A 15,120-nucleotide genomic window follows, 5' to 3' on the forward strand; every position below is an offset into this window, starting at 1 on the left:
CCAGCCTCATTTCCACTGTGAAGTAATGATCCTGACTAAATAGCCCCGATTTCCAAATATTTCACATTGCTCTGGGGAAACTTGGTTTGGAAAAAATGTACTACTGTCTTTCGATTCACAGGCTGGGTTCATGTAGGATTGGATGCACAACCTAACCACACCACCAATAAATCCAATAACGTTAGCTCAGAACCCAGTAAACAAATATTAACACAAGAACGACCAACATAGCAATATACTTAAAGCTATCAAGCGCCAGAGAAATCAGGAGATTCGGGCAGTTCAGATGAATATAAAGGTATATTGCAAGCTTAAGCACTCTACAAAAATCTGACATACTAACGGTCAAAGGAAATGCGCGGGAATTAAGAAGGCATTTAAGGTGGGCTGGAGATCTCTTGCGAGCTCACAGGGACCTGTGACTTGTGATGCATTTGACCCCTCCCTTGGGCTCAGCCTGTTCATTTCCTACACAAATATACCCTAGGGTAGGACTGAGTGTATGTACTGTAGAGAGTAAGGAAGGTATTCTTGACAGATATGTAAGAACAATTGCTATAGAGAAGGGGGGCTGAAATATTTTTTTAAGTCCAGAGCAATAAGATATGCTTGGGAATGGCTCAGACTAACACTGTCAGGTACAATAAACCAGGAATAGGACTAGACTTCAAAACACTAAAAGTTTATTTCATGCTATCTATACACAAGAATCTTATCTACTAATGGTCAAGCCAAATTGGCACTAGATAAGGGTCAATGGAATTCATGGAGGCTGGACTTAGGTCTTGTGGGAACATAATAACTCCAAACTGATGAGGCACTTGACCCCACCCTCAGGTTCCGCCTAGTCATCTTCCACAGACACCTTCCTAATTCACAGAAGCCTAAGGAGGAGAAGGCAGTTCACACAATAAGACTTGCATGATGCTATTATAGACAACCTCAGTAAAAATAGTCTTAGCCATCACATGGAGTTGATTTCCTGATCTGATCTATTTAGTGCAGCTGACAAAAGCATGCACGTAAAAAAGCTATAGTTTCCTCCATTCCTCCTTCAAAAACCCCAAGGTTGAGACAAAGGCAACTGGAGCAATTTGGGAGTCCTGAAGATAAAGAAGAGGGAAACTCCATAGATGATGGGCAGTATATGATCAGCCTCAAATGGTTTGACTTGCATTTGACTAAAGGTAGCAGAGGACCGCTGTGAGGATGTGTTAGTAAGTCATTCCATCACAGTTGACCATGCATCAAGTTGACCAGTTGATCAAGCATCAAGGTCAGTTAATCAAGCATCAAAGTCAATTGACCAAGCATCAAGATCAGTTGACCAAACATCAAGATCAGCTGACCAAGCATCAAGATCAGCTGACCAAAAGATTAGTCTCATTAGCATAATAATGATACCAGGAACTCTGGTCATTAATCAGGGCATCCAAGGGATATAAAGGGACACAAAAGAGGCTCCAAGTCTGATCCCTGGTGGTTACCTGCTTCAGGAAAAAATCGCCAGGACTGAAATCCATCCCGCAAAGTTGCAAAAATAAATAAATCCATTGTCCAAAACTGTATAAACAAGCAAACCAATGCAGAAACCACAAAAATCAAACCAATTACTGATGCTCAAAAATTGTAACCTAGACAATATCTAATAACCAGATCTAATACTGAAATAAGGTGCTGGAACTTAGCTATCAGATTGTCATTCAAAATTTGAGAAGTCATTTCTCAGCTGAGCAGTCTGCTTGAGGTCCCGATTGATATCAGTCGAGAAGGTGAATAGAGGACAAATGAAGACTCAATGATAAGTTGGAACTCCGTCAAAAACTTAAATAACAAAGGAAGCAGAGACGGAGATTGGTAACGTGAGCCCCAAGAAGGATCCAAGGACAATTCCTTCAGTAAGGAACCAAAAAAAAAAAAAAGCATGTTTAACAGAATCTAGAAAAGTAGAAGAACAACATTCACCAGGCAAGCAATTTAGGACAAAAAAACCAGGTCAGGAAAAAGGAGAAAAGAAGAAGGAGAAAGAATCACCAAGAAAAGTTGCATAAGAGTTTTGTTCAGTTTGGAAATGGGTTAAGGTTTTGGAAGACCCTACTGGCCACTGGAGCGAAGGCTGAAAGGCACCATGGAGCAATCAAAATCCCATAAGCCACCGATTCCCAACCGTAGCAACTTTTAGTTGTGTGGACTTCAACTTCCAGAATTCCCCAGCCAGCACGCTTTCTGGGGGGACTTCTGGGATTTGAAGTCCATGCATTTTAATTCTGAGAGCTGAAGTTTACTGGGAACTGAACTCCACTGCCTTAAAACTAAGTTGACAAATTTGACAAATGTCAACTTATCTTCAAAACTGAGATAAATCCAGAATCAGGAAGAATAGAAGAAGATAGAAGCATAAAAAAGACAATCTTAGCAGGGCAAAAAAAAAAAACTGGGTAAAAATTCCTCCACTATTAAAGGATTAATTTTCCCAAGCACATTATAATTTTAAAACGCTGGGTTTATGCAATATTCTGAACCATAAACTGCTGAAAAAGCATCCTATGGCTTCTCCAGACACCCTCGCCAATTCTTTGCACATCCATTTTTTTGGTACTTGGGAAGAAGAAGAAAAAAATTAATTCCTTTATCCTGGGATGCCATGAATTCAACTCCAGCACACGTTCAACTCTTGCTGCCATTTTGCCCTGGGTACATGTAATTATTTTTTGTAGAAAAGCTCTTTCTGATTATTTCTCCAGCAGTATGTCATTCCAGCAAGGAAACAAAACAAAACAAAAAGTCATAGCTGTGCTATTTCTAAAAATGAGACCGGGCAGGTGAGACCAGGCAAAACAGCGAGTACAAGAAGACAATGTTTTGGGGTCATGAGATGAGACGGGAAATAAATCATGTCGCATGCAGGGATATATCGCACCAGACACATCTAAATAGAGACTCCTCACTAGCTCAAACTAAAAGACACAGGTATATGCAAAAGAGGGGATATTCTGTGCATCTGGCTGGGCCAGCTTCAAATATCCTAAGCGTATGCTAAGCCCAAGGAGCTGGTGATGCAATTCTACCGAGGAATTATTGAGTCAGTCATTTGTACCTCGACAACTGTCTGGTTTGGCACCGCAGCCACACAGGACAGGTACAGACTTCAATGAATAGTTAGGACACTTGGAATCCTGCATCCAGTTTTGGTCACCACGATGTAAAAAAGATGTTGAGACTCTAGAACAGTCTTTCTCAACCTTGGCTATCTGAACTTGTGTGGACTTCAACTCCCAGGATTCCCAAGCCAGCCACACTGATTGGGGAATTCTGGGAGTTGAAGTCCATATATCTTCAAGTCTCCAAGATTGAGAAGCACTGCTCTAGAAAGAGTGCAGAGAAGAGCAACAAAGATGATTAGGGGACTGGAGGCTAAAACATATCAAGAACAGTTGCACGAATTGGGTATGTCTGGTTTAATGAAGAGAAGGACGAGGGGGGACATGATAGCAGCCTTCCAGTATCTCAGGGGCTGCCACAAAGAAGAGGGAGTCAAGCTATTCTCCAAAGTGCCTGAAGGCAGGACAAGAAGCAACGGATGGAGACTCATCAAGGAGAGAAGCAACCTAGAACTAAGGAGAAACTTCCTGACAGTTAGAACAATTAACCAGTGGAACAACCTGCCTCCAGATGTTGTGAATGCTCCAACACTGGAGGTTTTTAAGAAGAGTCTGGACAGCCATTTGTCCGAAATGGTATAGGGTTTCCTGCCTGAGCAGGGGGTTGGACTAGATGACCTCCAAGGTCCCTTCCAACATTATGATGATGATGATGATGGTGGTGGTGGTGGTGGCGGCAGTGGACTTCAGCTCCCAGAATTAAGTTGCATGGACTTCAGATCCCAGAAGTCCCCCCAGAGAGCATGCTGGCTGATGGAATTCTGGGAGTTAAAGTCCACCCAATTGAAAGTTGCTAAGTTTGGGAGATACTGGCTGATGGGATTTTGACTGCTCCATTTTGCCTTTCAGACGTCACTCCAGTAGCCAGTAGGACCTTTCAAAAACCTTAAAAGACTTTCCAATTTGAAACATTTTCACTTCCACCCATAGCACCTGTTCTGACAGCCATTTCAATATTTTTATGAATGTGACTTTCATATAGGTATTAGAGAAGAAGATTAAAGTAACACCCATTTATACCAAAGGGAGCCTTTACTAAAAGAAAAAAAAAGCTTTAATAACATACTTGACGAAACATTAAAATCAATATTATGAGAATCTGTGATTATTAATAACACTTGGCAAGCTATCACTGGAGATTTGCGGCTGTTATATTGTGCATCATCCCCCACCAACAATGTAGCAGTTTCATAAATATTAAATATATTCCACCACCACCACCCTTCCTGGTATTCTTTTATAATAATTGAACTAGCAGCATGATACATTTCAGGGCAAATCCTATTATAAACCAGCAAACATGGATTAAAAGGATTAAGAGGGTACCGAAGCATCGTAGAAAGACACGTGCAGGGAAAAATACTGCATTCATATTTCACAATTACTACAATGTGTAATTGTGTAACAGTTACTAAACTGGGCATTCATAAGCTCCTCGTCGTCGGCTGCGAGCCCTTTCCATTTAATTTTGGGCACGCTAAAATCGAATGCAGGTGGTAAATCTGGGGTGGACAGATTAAAAGGCTGAAAGAGGACATTCATCATTAAAGGGGTTTTAAATTTGGCTTTAAGAATTTAGTTAACACTATTCCGAAAAGCTACGAGTCAAATTTCTGCGGTCTGACCATTTCAACCTGGCACCGATTCAGCTCTGCTCATTTATATTTTTAGGAATTTGCGTGGTCACCCAGCTCACACCGGGCCCATGAGATGGGCGTCTATTTATAGGGTTCCTTGTTGTCCTCTACTGCTGTTATATGTACATTTGCCATGATAAGTATTTTTATTTATTTGTTTGTTTATTTATTTTTGCTTTTGAGCCCAGCTTTTGGGAGATTGGCTGCCTGTGGTTTTCTGGGCAAGAATTCAGAAGTGGATTGCCATTGTCTCCATCTTAGGGCTAAGAAAGAGGGACTGGCCCAAGATTAATCAGCTGGCTTTTGTATTGCAGAGGTCCCCAATCTTTTGGGCACCAGGGATCGGTTCTGTGAAGAGAGGTTTTTCCGCGGACCGGAAGGTGCGTGGTTTTGTGTGCTGCCTGCATCCCACGGATGGGGCTTGGCTTGTTTGTGCAGACCAGTTGCTGGCATGCCTGGCCCAGTACTGGTCCACAGACCAGGGATTGGGGATCCCTGTTGTATTGCAGTTATGACCATAGCAGCATCCCCAGGGTCACGTAGCAACATCCCCAGGGTCACGAACCAGCATCCCCAGGGTCACAGGATCACCGTTTGTGACCTTCCCAGCCAGCTTCCATCAGCTCAAGTCAAGGGAGGGTACGGGTGGGGGGGGGGACAGCCTAACAACTGCAGTGTTTTCCTTAACAGCTATGGCAAAAAAAAAAAAAAAAAAGGCCATACAATCAGGCCTGCCTTCCTTAGCAACCAAAACCCTGGTCCCAATTGCAATTATTAATCAAAGGCTACCTGTATAGCATTCTTTTCTAATTTCTCTTCTTAACTCTCTGCAACCCGTCCTGATCCTTCTGAGTCCCAGCTGAAGGAGCACCGAAGAATCAACGCCTGCTTTATGTCAGCTTTTAATTTTTTTCCTAGCCACACGTTGCCTCAACAACTTTTCTTGACTCCTTGCTCTCCAAAATGGCAGAACTGGCTGCATTAGTTCCAGCTGCAACTAATTGAATTAACCTCCAATGGGCTGGGCTGACCTGAGGGCTGCAAGTGATGTCATTAATGTGACCTCCTAATTTATGACTAACCACACCTGGTTTCTCTGTTAAGAAATGGCAGCTTCAAATCTGCTGTAAAAAACAAATACTACCACTACTACCACTACTACTACTACTACTACTACTACTACTACTACTACTACTAATAATAATAATAATAATAATAATAATAATAATAATAATAATAATAAAGTTGGAAGGGACCTTCGAGGTCATCTAGTCCAACCCCCTGCTCAGGCAGGAAACCCTATACCATTTCAGACAAATGGCTGTCCAGAGAGGGAGTCAAGCTATTCTCCAAAGAGCCTGAAGGCAGGACAAGAAGCAACGGATGGAAACTAATCAAGGAGAGAAGCAACCTAGAACTAAGGAGAAACTTCCTGACAGTGAGAACAATTAACCAGGGGAACAACCTGCCTCCAGAAGCGGTGAATGCTCCAACACTGGAAGTTTTTAAGAAGAGACTGGGCAGCCATTTGTCTGAAATGGTATAGGATTTCCTGCCTGAGCAGGGGGTTGGACTAGATGACCTCCAAGGTCCCTTCCAACTTTATTATTATTATTATTATTATTATTATTATTATTATTATTATTATTATTATTATTGTTGTTGTTGTTGTTGTTGTTGTTGTTGTTGTTGTTGTTGTTTTGTTGTTGTTGTTATTGTTATTATTATTATTATTATATGCTGCATCTGGTTTTACAACTTTCCCCCCCTCCGTGGTTGTTAAGTGAATCACTGCAATTCTTAAGGGAATTATCTGGTCGTTAAGCGAATCCAGCTTTCCCCGTTGACTTTTTGCTTGTGGGAAACCGGTGGAGAAAGTTGCAAATGGTGATCACATGATCCTGGGATCCTGCAACCATGGGAAATCTATGCCGGTTGCCAAGTGCCTGGATGTTGATCACATGACCAGGGGGATGCTGCAACCGTTGTAATTGCAAGCACGGGTGGTCAGTCACCCTTTTTAGGGACGTTGTCGTTTTGCATGGTCGTTAAACGAGCGGTTGCAAGTTGAGAACTAGCTGCATTAGGAGAAGAATCCATGGGGCACATTTGCCCCCCTCTCCCCAGAAAGTTTTCTATAGCAGAGGGTCTCCAACCTTGGGAACTTTAAGACTGGAGGACTTCAACTCTGGCAGAGGAATTCTGGGAGTTGAAGTCCACAAATCTTAAAGTTGCCCACATTCAGTGGTGGGATTCAAATACGTGAACGACCGGTTCTCTGGGTGGATGCCGCTTCCGGAAGTCCATTCTGGGCCTGGGCAACAAAAAAATTAGCTACCGGTTCTGCCGAAGTGGTGCGAACCAGCTGAATCCCACCACAGGAAGGAAGGAAGGAAGGAAGGAAGGAAGGAAGGAAGGAAGGAAGGAAGGAAGGAAGGAAGGAAGGAAGGAAGGAAGGAGTGGTGGGATTCAAATACGTGAACCACCGGTTCTCTGGGTGGATGCCGCTTCCGGAAGTCCATTCTAGGCCTGGGCAACAAAAAAATTAGCTACCAGTTCTGCCGAAGTGGTGCAAACTGGCTGGATCCCAGCACTGCCCACATTAGAGAGCCTTGTTCTACAGTACTGCCCCCTCTGCTCCCCCAATACAATGCCAAGATTCAGGAGACCATAGATGACAAATCTGTCTGGCATCAGGTCTCTGGAAGAAAACGAAGTTATTAATCCCACCCAAACACGTTCTTTTAGTGACGCTTACAAAGAAAACAATGTGGATGAATAAAATCGTTTACATCGCTCCTAGCCAACAGTTTGACTTCTGGAGACTTCATTAAAAACATCCATGCAAGTTGCTTGGCATGTTCCCAGCAAAGGAACCAAAACAGAACAGAGACTATGGAAGTCGCAGAATGTAGAAGACAAAAAATAATTTAAAAAATGGAAAAAAATAACTCCCAAAGCATAATACAGCCACCTACACAACAGGACGTTAATTATGTTAAGGCAATTCATTTTTAAAAAAAAAATAATAATAATAAAACACATGGAATTAAGCTTTGCCTAGGTGGAATTATTTTTTTTTTTAATTTTTTATTTATAATACAATTAAAACAAAAATGGACATACATGGCATTCCAGAGTAAATATTCCTAACAATTTGTTTCTCGTGATACAAAAACTTAATACATCATCCTTAACCTCTATATACACCTCATTCTTCTACATAATACAATTATATATACAATTATATGTACAATTATGTGTATGTTTCAATCCTATCATTAGCTTAAGATCCGAGCAGTTCTCCTTGATTCATACCAGCGATAGAATTTGTCCCAGATTTCGAAATATTCCAGTTCTGTCTTATCTTTCATAGCCATTGTAAGCCTGTCCATCTCTGCACATGATAAAATTTTAGGTGGAATTATTTTGATATATTGATCGGTCTCATCCTTAGGCTGATAGTCAGTTCTAAAGCTGTACATCAAGGGTCTTCAAACTTGGCTGCTTTAAGACTTGTGGACTTCAATTCCCAGAATTCCTTAGCCAGCCAAGCATGAACACATCGCTTCGATCACCAGATGTTGAGCCCCGTGGCGCAGAGCCGAGCTAATCATCTGGACTTTGTCTCCAAGTGCAGTCATTGAACCAAATGTACTGTTCAGCTACCCATATGCTGAACGCTACCGAGATCTTGTCACAGGCGCACACCCACAACCCAGTGCCATACACACCCTGCTGTTCAGAGGAACAGTAATATTCCTCAGAAACAATAGCCAGACCCAGCTCGTCGTATCTCAGCAAAATCCCCAGCATCAACATCTTATGAAATGTAAATTAATTATATTTTACATTAAAAGAGCTTGCAGAAAGTGGTTAAATACAAACTCAGGAGTAATTAATCAACAACATGGGGAGATTAATGAGGCTGAGTAAATCACGACGGAAATCAAGGAGATAAATAATCATCCTCCGAGGAAGCTTGTGGCGTCTTTCTAGAGTTCCAGACTCTAGGTATTAAAGGCGTAGTCCAGGAATTCTTAAATAAAGGCGCTCCGACCCCAGAGGAGCCATGAGTAAATTTAAAGGGAGGGGGGTTTATTTATTTATTATTTAAATTTATATACCGCCCTATCTCCCTTACGGGACTCAGGGCAGTGAACAGGCAATAATAAAAATCAAAATAAATATTGAATAAAAAGCCTGCTCTAAAATACCCCATATAAAACCCCTAGCAAAGCCCAATCAAAACTACGCCAGGCCGGCCGCATGGAATAGATGAGTTTTCAAGGCTCGGCGGAAGAGGCGCAGGTCCGTAGTTGTATGTAGGTCGGGGGGTAGGTCATTCCAGAGGGCAGGAGCTGCCACAGAGAAGGCTCTCCCCCTGGGGGTTGCCAGCCGGCATTGACTGGCCGACGGCACCCTAAGGAAGCCCTCTCTGTGGGAGCGGACTGGTCGAAGGGAGACATTTGGTAGGAGGCGGTCTTGCAAATACCTAGGTCCATTGCCATGGAGCACTTTAAAAGTTGTTACTAACACCTTGAAGCGCACCCGGAAGGCCACCGGCACTTTGCTTGGACCTAAATAGCCTCTAATGAATTGCTGGCACACAAGGCAAAGGATTCAGGCTCTCCTCCAGCAGCCTGGGTGCTTATTGGAGAAAGACTGGCCAAGCCAAGGGGGGGAGGAGTCAAATGGGGAATTAGTCTGGAATCCCTAGGTGGGCAGAAGAGGGCAAAGTCTGAGCCCTCTTGAATGCCATTGATTTAGTTTTATTCAGGGGCAAACTGTCAGCCTGAGAAGATTCCCGTGTGTAGGCTTGAGCAATAAAACAGCTAAGGGAAGTCTTCTCCTGTGGACAGTTTTTGAGATCACAGCCGGTCCAGAAGTCCCGTCTCACCTCCATCCTGCTCCAAAGGCACCCAGCCAGGATCACGTTCTTGCATAGTCTACCTGTTGTTCAGTGGTGCTTTACTCTTTGTGACCCCACGGACCGTAGCACACCAGCCCCCCGCCCTGTCCTCCACCGTCTGCCGGAGTTTACTCAAATTCATGTTCATTGCGTCCATGACCCTATCTGACCGTGTCATCTTTTGCTATCCCCTTCTCTTTTTGCCAGTCTTTTGGTACAGCCCATGGCGTTTTCTTGGCAAGATTATTGGGGTGGGTCATCATTTCCTTCTCCAGTGGACCTGTTTTGTCAGAACTCTCCACTGTGACCCAAAGGGTGCTTTTCTTGGTTATTTTTTTTGTTTTGTTTTCTTGAAAATGTTTTGCTTCTCATCCAAGAAGCTTCTTCAGTTCTGATTGAATGGTGGGGAATGGAAGGATTTGTTTACTTGGCAGTCACCTGGTCATTAGTACTCTGAAGGTTGCTCATTAGTTCTCATTTTCAAGGGCGGGGGGAACCCCAAAAAAGTCCTGTTGCCTTTTGAAACGCACCTTTTGGGACACCTGTGACCTGGATGATGGAGAATCTCTATAGACATCGCCACTGTAAATTGTCTGTTTTGGGTGGCCCTGCACGGCTTAGCTGATGGCTTCTTTGAGCCGCGCAAGCTCCTTCAGCACGACAAGGCAGTGATCCATGAAGGAGTCCATGTGACTAGCAAGTTCTATCATTGGGAGGCAACTTTTGGAGGTTTCTAAGGTCAAAGCAAAGTCTTTGAGAAGCAACTTACAGCCATGGGGGATCAGCTAGGCAGCTTTAATGGAGAAAGACAGGTGGAAAAGAGAAATGGGAAACCGGAGTGAGGGCAAGGAAGAGAAATGAACACGGTGTCTTGCTTAAAGGGACTTGCACGTCAGCCAACCTGAACAGTGTTATTAGAAAGGATGCAGAACATTTTGTGGTAGGTCAGGCCTGGTTGTTGTTGTTTTTTTCCTTAATGACAGCTGCTTTGGAAGCTTGTTATCAGGCAGAAGGATGAGATAGATAGATTCTAGATACATAATCCTTGGTTTACAACCAAAATTAAGCCCAATATTTCTATTGCTAAGCAGGACAGTTGTTAAGTTGTCCCATTTTATAATATTTTGGCCATCATTGTTAAGTGAGTCACTGCAGTTTTTAAGCGACTCATATGGGCCTTAAGCAAATCTGAACAACTGTGTTACTAAGCAATAGCAATAGCATCTAGACTTATATATCGCTTCACAATGCTTTACAGCCCTCTCCAAGAGATTTATAGAGTCAACCTATGGCTCCCCAACAACCTGGGTCCCCATTTTACTGACCTCAGAAGAATGGAAAGCTGAGTCAACCTTGAGACAGTCAGGATCGAACTCGTGGCAGTGGGCAGAGTCAGACTGCAATACTGCATTCTAACCACTGCACCACCATGGCAATAGAATAGAACAGAACAGAATAGCTATAGCAGTAGCACTTAGACTTATATACCGCTTCACAGTGCTTTACAGCACTCTCTAAGCAGGTTACAGAGTCAGCCTCTTGCCCCCCAACAATCTGGGTGCTCATTTTATCGACCTCAGAAGGATGGAAGGCTGAGTTAACCTTGAGCCAGTCAGGATCGAACTTCTGACTGTGGGCAGAGCCAGCCTCTAATGCTGCATTCTAACCACTGGGAAGGAAGGAAGGAAGGAAGGAAGGAAGGAAGGAAGGAAGGAAGGGCAATAGCAATAGCACTTAGACTTATATACCGCTCCACAGTGCTTTGCAGCCCTCTCTAAGCAGTTTACAGAGTCAGCCTGTTGCCCCCAACAATCTGGGTCCTCATTTTACTGACCTCGGAAGGATGTAAGGCTGAGTCAGCCTTAACTTTACTAACTTAACAACTAGCAGCGGTTCACTTAAAAACTGTGACAAGACAGGTCATCAAATGGGGCAAAACTCTCTTAACAACTGTCTTGCTAAGCAACAGAAATGTGGAGGCTCCTTTGTGGTTGTAAGTCAAGGACTGCCTGTAATGGGTATAAGGTGCAGCTCCCTTTTTTAAATTACATATAAGGGGGGGGGAAATGACTCTCCCTAATTCTCTCAGTCAGCTCTATGCAACAGTAGAACAATCTATCAAAAAGATTCTGGGTTCTCCATCTCTGGAGATTTATTTTTTTAAAGAAAACATTGGAGATGAACCCTTCATGGGTGGTTTAATTGGTTCTCCTGCTTGTTGCAGGATTGGACTTGATAATCCTGTGGTCCTTTCCTGTTCTATGAATCACAGCCATTTGTGCAGAAGCCACCTGTCAAACTTCCCACATGCTAGAATTCATGGATTTACCTCATTGTTCTTGGCCATTTTTCAAGCTACAATTAACTTTGCTCTACCCAGCTTCTCCGGGAAGTATTGGAGAGCAATGCTGATCATCTCAACCAGCTTCAGATAGCTCGAATAGGGAAGATGCTACACAGACTCCAGCACATCAGGAAAAGAAAAACATGCTGCAGTTTTTTTTTTTAATCCTTCAGGCTGAGCTTATATAGATTCCCGAGACCTCATCTGGTTTGGTTTTGCTCAGGTTGCTGGGTAAACTGAGCCACTGGGCTTTGGAAATGTGGCTTACGTTTTTCAGTGCATGAACTCGGTCAGTTACTCCCAAAACAAAGGTAGGCTAATCACCAATTAGAGAATAGAATAGAATAGAATAGAATAGAATAGAATAGAATAGAATAGAATAGAATAGAATAGAATAGAATAGAATAGAATAGAATAGCAGGAAAGAATATAATAGAGTAGAGTAGAGTAGAGTAGAGTAGAGTAGAGTAGAGTAGAGTAGAGTAGAGTAGAGTAGAGTAGAGTAGAGTAGAGTAGAGAAATATAGAATGGAGTGGAGTGGAGTGGAGTGGAGTGGAGTGGAGTGGAGTGGAGTGGAGTAGAGTAGAGTAGAGTACAGTAGAGTAGAGTAGAGTAGAGTAGAGTAGAGTAGAATAGAATAGAATAGAATAGAATAGAATGGAATGGAATGGAATGGAATGGAATGGAATGAATAGAATAGAATAGAATAGAATAGAATAGAATAGAATAGAATAGAATGGAATGGAATGGAATGGAATGGAATAGAATAGAAATAGAACAGAACAGAACAGAATAGAATAGAATAGAATAGGAGAAATATAGAATGGAATGGAAGGGAATGGAATGAATAGAATAGAATGGAAGGGAACGGAACGGAACAGAACAGAACAGAACAGAACAGAACAGAACAGAATAGAAGTTGGAAGGGACCTTGGAGGTCTTCTAGTCCAGCCCCCTGTTTACGCAGGAAACCCTGTAGAACCATTTCAGGCAAAGTAGATTAAAAAGGGAGAGTTGCCAATTGGGGATATGGAAAAAAAAGAGAGGGGCCCAGTCGTTAAAACAGCTGCGTGAAGCTATCAGTCAACACATGTATTTTAATAGCTTGTTCTTGTCACAAAAACCTGGGAGACAGGAGTGATGGAGTACATTTCATTAAAAAAGAAGGGAAGTCCTAAAACGCTTCCTACTATTTAATGTTGTTCCCCTACTGATTTCCTTGTATCTTTGGGCATAAACTAAATTTGGAGCGTTGCTCAAGAGTGGAGGAAGGGCATTTTTAAAACAGCTTGGCTTAGTAAATTGCAAAGATGTGATTCAGAGACGCAGCTCACAGATTGGAACCCATTCTTATCAGTCAGAAGAAAAGGCCTATTAATGTTCATTCTTTTAATATCACCAATGTCAAACGCCGTTCAGTTTGCTTCCTGATTTGTTTTGCTTGGTGCAGAGATAAAAAAAAATAAAATAAACGTAAGAAATCAGGATAAAGCCACATTTATCTTTACCTGTAGCAAGAGCAAGTGATGAATGTATGAACTTATCTGAAAGAATTAAGTCTTGCTGTATCAGCTTATTTTAGACTAAGAAAAAAAACTGCACAGTGGCAAAAAGGAGAGGATCAGATGGTATGGGAAGAAGAAGAATTTTATTTCAACAGATTTAAAAGTTAGTGGAGGGAGTATGAGAATGGCAAAAATACACCATCCTGAATGTATGTTCCTAAACATCTATAAATGTGGGTCAAGATCAAAGACAATTACATGCCTGTAGCGTAATATTTATTCACTAGATTTCTATCTGGCCTTTCAATCAGGAAATCCAGGCAATAAATGTTTCTTCTTTCCATCATCTCCAACAATCACTCTGAAAGGTAGAATGGGCAAAGAATGAGTGACTGCCCAAACTCCCCCAGAGAGTTTTGATGGTTGAGTGTCAACTCAAAGTAGAGTCCTTCTATTTCTAGTTGGGCATCTTCACCACAACGCCACACTAAGATAGTCCTTGACTTACAATTGCTCAGTTAGTGACCATTCAAAGTTACAATGGCACTGAAAGGAGGAGGAGGAGGAGGAGGAGGAGGAGGAGGAGGAGGAGGAAGAAGAAGAAGAAGAAGAAGAAGAAGAAGAAGAAGAAGAAGAAGAAGAAGAAGAAGAAGAAGAAGAAGAAGAAGAAGAAGAAGAAGAAGAAGAAGAAGAAGAAGAAGAAGAAGAAGAAGAAGAAGAAGAGCTAGTGCGTTCTTATTCCATTCTTATTCCCACTTTTTTCTAACCCAACATCATCACATGAAACACAAAGGTGTTGGAGAAGAAGAAGTTCCCTCAAGGTCTTAGCTATAAACTCGTTGGGCTGCCACCTATCAAATTACTATTGTGAGGTGTAGTTGAAGAGGGATGAGAGGCCAAGACAGTTAAAACTAAGTCATCAATGTTCTTGGATTCAAATAAAACAATTCTCGGAAGATCCTCTTTTCTCTCTCTCTCTCTCCCCCTCTCTCTTCCCATGCACAACTAGGGAGAACTTCAACAGCATCTTTCTCTCTTTTTTAAAAAGACAATTAAGAAAGAAGCCGAAGGGAAAGGTCAGGGCCATAAAAATGCCATCTGTCTGAATAAAGATGTTCATGGAATATCTTACTGGCCTTTGCTAGACCCATCATCATTGGCATTCAAAGAGGAAAGAGCAGAAAGAGAAAGCAAATTTCGAATCCCTTTCTGTTTTTAGACCCAGGGAGAACACTTTTATGTTTAAGTGGCCCACAGCCCTTGGTCCACACCGTAGGCATTTTGTACCCATGAAGAGCAAGTGTCATCCTCAAAATCCATGTGCCTTTTTTTGCCATCAGCCCCTGTTGAAATACTAGGTGGAAAGATGTTTCTGCACTTCGGGGTTTTATGTCTTATTCAACTAGAGGAGAGACAATCGGATTTTGCTCATTCCTTCAAAGGAGAAAAGAACTTTGCAGAGAGGCACAGAGTGTGAGACTACGCTGAAGCTGCCGCAGCTAAAGTTGAAGGAGGCACGTAAAGCAAGATGGACCAAAAGCCAGCAAGCTTGTCAAAAAGA

Source organism: Protobothrops mucrosquamatus, unplaced genomic scaffold (genome assembly GCF_001527695.2).
Source record: "Protobothrops mucrosquamatus isolate PMUCROS unplaced genomic scaffold, P.Mucros_1.0 scaffold1776, whole genome shotgun sequence".
Classification (NCBI taxonomy): Eukaryota; Metazoa; Chordata; class Lepidosauria; order Squamata; family Viperidae; genus Protobothrops; species Protobothrops mucrosquamatus.